General features: G+C 43.4%; 1 long non-coding RNA gene across 2 annotated transcripts; it reads right to left on the bottom strand.

Annotated features, from left to right (window-relative positions):
* Window positions 1-393: 393 nt before the first annotated feature.
* LOC130360795 (uncharacterized) lies at window positions 394-2,438 on the bottom strand. Of its 2 annotated transcripts, none has more exons than XR_008890798.1 (4): window positions 2,107-2,438; window positions 1,364-1,451; window positions 870-931; window positions 394-645 (listed from the first exon to the last, which is right to left on the bottom strand). It is a non-coding gene; the product is annotated as an uncharacterized LOC130360795 (long non-coding RNA). The 2 variants fall into 2 exon arrangements; XR_008890799.1 differs by lacking the exon at window positions 2,107-2,438 and adding an exon at window positions 1,533-1,556.
* Window positions 2,439-5,522: the final 3,084 nt, after the last annotated feature.

Raw genomic sequence — 5,522 nt, 5'->3', positions numbered from 1 at the left:
ACAGTGCTCTCTGCTGCCACCTCTGTCTGTGTCAGGAACTGTCCAGAGCAAAATGTGTTTGCTATGGGGATTTGCTCTTAATCTAGTCAGTTCCTGACACAGACGGAGGTGCCAGCAGAGAGCACTGTGGTCAGACTGGAAAGAACTTCCTCTCTAGTATACAGCAGCTGATAAGTAGTGGAAGGGTCAATATTTTTAATAGAAGTAATATACAAATCTGTACAACTTTCTTGCACCAGTTAATTTGAAAACATGTTTCTGATCGGAGTACCCCTTTAAGCTTCCTCTTCCCCTACTGGATCTCTTTTCTGCTCCTTAATCTTCACCCCCAACACCACCACTATCAGGAGCTTAGCCCCTAAACCCACAAAGATACACACATACTACCACAACTCATCTTATAATTTTTTGGTTTATTTTTTTTATATATTTTTAGATTTTTTTTTTATTTTTTTTTATTTTTTTCAGATTATTTTCTATTTTTTTTTATTATTTTTATATTTTTTTGATTTTTTTTTTACTCCCCTTTTATATTTTTCCCTTTCCCCAAACTCCCAGCTGTTCAGATCCTCTGCAGATGAGTTCACTCTCCGCCGTCCTCCTCCATCTGCTTTAGGTCATTAGCTTTTTTTCCTTTTTCAGTCTCTAATAGAAAACAAAAAACAAAAATACATCTCACATAAATGTTATAAGATTGGGAATATACACATTACAACTGAAAATACGTCATTCATGTAACCTTCGGGTGATAGTCTATAGGCCTTGTCAGACCCCCACAAGCACAAACAATACCACCATAGATCACTAAGCAGGAGGCCCCTTAGGAAATGGGGTCTCTGGGCAGTTGTAGTATAAATTAGTATAGTTACCTCCTTTCGCCTCCACCACAACCTCTTCCAGTTTAGAATATTTTATTTCCTTATTATTATTCCTAAAAAAAGGGAAATGTAAATATATTGTCATGGATGATATTATAGAAGAATGACATTATTAATAATATTAATTAATTAATAATATTGGAATTTCCACAATTACACAGATTGACCCCCTAGGCCCCGTCACACAATAAAGGCCGAGCATACAAGTGGATCCAGAAGGCGCTACACGGAGGAGGTAAGGGGACCTCCGGCCGCCATCTTGACTCATGTACCCCCGCAATCATGCTGTGGGTGGTCTGATAGGTGTCACTAAGGTGTCAATCTGACTGATTCCTGATCTGTCTGGTGTCACCCATGGCAACCAATCACAGCTCAGCTTTCATTTTGCCAGAGATGGTTAGGATATGAAAGCTGAGCTGTGATTGGTTGCCAGGGGCAACACCTGACATCTAATTGTAAAGGGGACATCATGAAGGTGAACTTACCGGTGGCAAAAATACAGGTATAAGAAAGTCAGCAATAAAGCCGCCCAAAACACCCCCGCCGCCAGCAACAACAAAGTCGTTTTTAAGTCTGTGGAGGAGAAGAACCATCTTTATATACAGTTACATATAGAAATTCATTAAATACTCTATGGGGGAGATTTATCAAAACCTGTCCTGAGGAAAAGTTGCTGAGTTGACCATAGCAACCAATCAGATTGCTTCTTTCATTTTGCAGAGGCCTTTTCAAAATGAAAGTAGCGATCTGATTGGTTGCTATTGGCAACTCAGCAACTTTTCCTCTGGACAGGTATTGATAAATCTCCCCCTGAAGCTCTATATTTTTATATACGCTATAGCTGCTGCAAAACTACAACTCCCAGCATGCCCGGACAGCCGCATGCTTGGAGTTGTAGTTTTGCAACATTTGGAGGTTCACAGTTTGCAGACCACTGCTCTATAGAACTATCAGTCACCCCGCTCCCCCATCATATTAAGGATTATATTATAATATATTATAGTTGGGAGGGACCCATAGTGTCTTAAGGGAGATTTAAATACATTTCGGGGGTATAATGTGGGATCTGGATCAATAAAGGGGTTAAAATCTTGGATCTGCATTCATTTGAGGGTTTGATCTAAATTTGGGGTCTGAATGAATGTAAGGGTCCGGCGTCGGGTTTGTGCATTAGAAGGGAGGGGGTCAAAAGGTACACACGAATCCCCAAAAACCCCATAGCACTTACCCATCCTCTTTCTCTGTCGAATCACCGTAGTGTGAGGCTCGGTCTCCAGATCAGCAGGATTTTGCTGTTCTGTTCTATTGTGACATCACATCTGCATCTGATGATGTCATCATGGCATCCAGCAGCTGATTGAGCTCAATAAATACAGGGGTCCGAGGTTGGGATCATACAGGGATTTTGCTGGGGTTTTATTAGAGAACAGGTGAAATGTCATCACTGTTCTAAATGGGAGAATGCCGCTATAAACGAATAGTTATAAACAGGAACACTAAACCACTACAAGTCCCAGCATAACCTAGAAATGAATAATTACACAGTGCTGCAGGGATCACTTTTTCTGTTATACAGGGAAGGACTGCATTCTCTAAGATTTTTTTTAATAGAAGTAATTTATAAATCTGTTTAACTTTCTGGAGCCAGTTGATATATAGATTAATGCCGGACATCATCATGTAATGAAACCACATGGTCACTACACTAGAGCACTAACCGCGCCTGTATACGTTCAACAGAAACAAAACTGGGGTGTGAACCCTGCCTACCCTAGCCTTGTCAACATGTGTAGATCATTGGACTGTGTTACCTCTGTATCCTGACTGTATCTATTGTATCTTTACAGTATCTATGACTGTATGTTACAGAGTAAGTTGTGTAGTTCTGGGGACACCCAGGATCTCGGCTGCAGCACCCCTCTGTCATTACTGCACAGAGCAAATGCCCAGGCCTATTTTTGGTCCCAGTCCCTATTTTTGGCCCTCCTTGTAAGTCATTTATATCATTGTGTATTTGCCTGAATGTGTCCAAACAGTGCTGAAGACACTGATATCTTTGTGCGACCGAGGCCCGGGTAAGGGGGTTGTCCAGGATTGGGGAAGCAGGTCCTCAGGGGGTAGAAAGTTCCAAGGCAATTTTTCGCATCAGGGCCCTGTGGTGTCTAGTTATAGGTGGGACCCGCCTGTCATTAGTTAGGCCCCTGTATGCAAAACCCTACTGTAAGTAGCTTGGCCCCTGTAAGGAGCTTGGCCCCTGTAAGTAACACCCTTTTGTTGGTAGTTTGCCTCCTGTATGTAGGGCCCTCCTGTAGGTAGCCTGCCCCATGCATATAGGACCCTCCTGCAAGTAGCTTGCCCACTGTAATTAGGTAGGACCCTCTTATAGGAAGTTTTCAAATGATTAGGCGTACTGTACCAACATTTAAAAGATTTAACAAAGGATGTACAACGCGTTTTGAAGCCAGGCTGGCTTCTTCCTCAGGCAAGGTACAACTGAGCATATCACAAATATTTACACCCCCCCCCCCCCCCCCCCGGTCTGTCACATGAACGCAAATGCAATAGTAAAAATAGTAACATAATTACAAGATTGGCAACATAATGTAAAACCGCACTCCATAATTAACAGCACAATCAAAACCACACTCCAATCACAGCATACAGATAATGGCACAATAGAAAAAATAACAGCAAATTCAAATAACAATAAAATCACATAATAATAATAGTAATAATAATAATAACAAAAATAATACATGTAATAATAATAATAGTAATAATGATGATGATGAGACCCCAAGTGAAAAGTTCAAATTAAAACAAATATAAATAAAATAAGATAACAACTGCAATAAAGATATCATTAACAGCAAAAGCCTCTCTGGAGCAAAGTATGTAACGAGCAAGTCCCCTAAAAAAAAGTAGTGCTCTCAATAACTTCATTAAAGGGGTACTCCGCCCCTAGACATCTTATCCCCTATGCAAAGGATAGGGGATAAGATGTCTGATCGCTGGGGAACCCCGCAATCTCTCCTGCAGCACTCGCTTGTCATCAGCTGCACGGAGCGAAGATCACTCCATGCCTGATGACTCGCGATACAGGGGCTGGAGTATCGTGACGTCACGGCTCCGGCCCCTGTATCGTGAGTCATCAGGCATGGAGTGATCTTCGCTCCATGCAGCTGATGATAAGGGGATGATGCAGAAGAGATTGCGGGGGTCTCCAGCGATGGGACCCCCTGCGATCAGACATCTTATCCCCTATCCTTTGCATAGGGGATAAGATGTCTAGGGGCTGAGTACCTCTTTAAAGGGGTACTCCATTGAAAAACTTTTTCTTTTTTTTTTTTAATCAACTGGTGCCAGAAAGTTAAACAGATTTGTAAATTAATCTTAAAATCTTAATCCATCCTGTACTTATTAGCTGCTGAATACTACACCGGAAATTATTTTCTTTTTGAAACACAGAGCTGTCTGCTGCCATCATGAGCACAGTGCTCTCTGCTGACATCTCTGTCCATTTTAGGGACTGTCCAGGACAGCATATGGGGATTTCCTTTTATTCTGGACACTTCCTAAAATGGACAGATATGTCAGGAGAGAGCACTGTGCTCATGATGTCAGCAGACAGCTCTGTGTTTCAAATGGAAAATAATTTCCACTGTAGTATTCAGCAGCTAATAAGTACAGGAAGGATTAAGATTTTTTAATAGATGTCATTTACAAATCTGTTTAACTTTCTGGCACCAGTTGATTAAAAAAAATAAAAAAGTTTTTCACCGGAGTACCCCTTTAACCTGTTCAGGACCCTTGACGTACGCGAACGTCATGAAGCCCTGGTACTTAAGGACCCATGACGTACAGATACGTCATGGGCAGTTCCGGTCCCTGTCGTGTGCCGGGCTGGGATCATTCAGTAGGCATCCCGTGCAAACGCCCAGGGGAGTCATCAGACCCCCCCATGTCGGCGATCGCGGCAAATCTCAAGTGAATTCCCACTTGCGATTTGAGCGATTCCGGGTCATTACAGGTCTATGGTGACCCGGAATATAAGGGGGATCGCGGTTGTCTAAGACGCCTACGATCCCCCTGAAGGCATAGGAGTGAGGTGGCAGAGGTGCCACCCCTCCTATCCCTGCTATTGATCGCCAGAAGCGACGACCAATAGCAGATGGGGGGCGGGGACCGGCGGGGCAGAACGGGGAAATGACGGGGAGTGGCGCTGAAGATCCACTTACCCATCCGGGCGGGCGACGGAGGCATCGGCGACGGAGATCTGCGGGCGGCGATGTCGTGTGGCTGGATCGTACGGAAGCCGGTGAGTTGCTTAGCAACATCTGGAGTGTACAGTTTGAGACCACTATAAAGTGGTCTCTAACTGTAGCCCTCCAGATGTTGCAAAACTACAACTCCCAGCATACTCAGACAGCTGTTTGGGCATGCTGGAATATGTAGTTTTGCAACAGCTGGAGGGCTACAGTTAGAGACCATTATACAGTGATCTCTAAACTGTATCCCTCCAGATCTTGCATAACTACAACTCCTAACATGCCCAAACAGCTGTTTGCTGTCTGGGCATGCTGGGATTTGTAGTTTTGCAACAGCTGGAGGACCACAGTTTGGAGATCACTTTGCAGTGTTCTC

The sequence above is a fragment of the Hyla sarda genome, chromosome 3, assembly GCF_029499605.1.
Source record: "Hyla sarda isolate aHylSar1 chromosome 3, aHylSar1.hap1, whole genome shotgun sequence".
In the NCBI taxonomy this organism is placed as follows: Eukaryota; Metazoa; Chordata; class Amphibia; order Anura; family Hylidae; genus Hyla; species Hyla sarda.
Note: the sequence above shows the minus strand (reverse complement) of the source record. Positions and strands in the feature narration are given on the sequence as shown.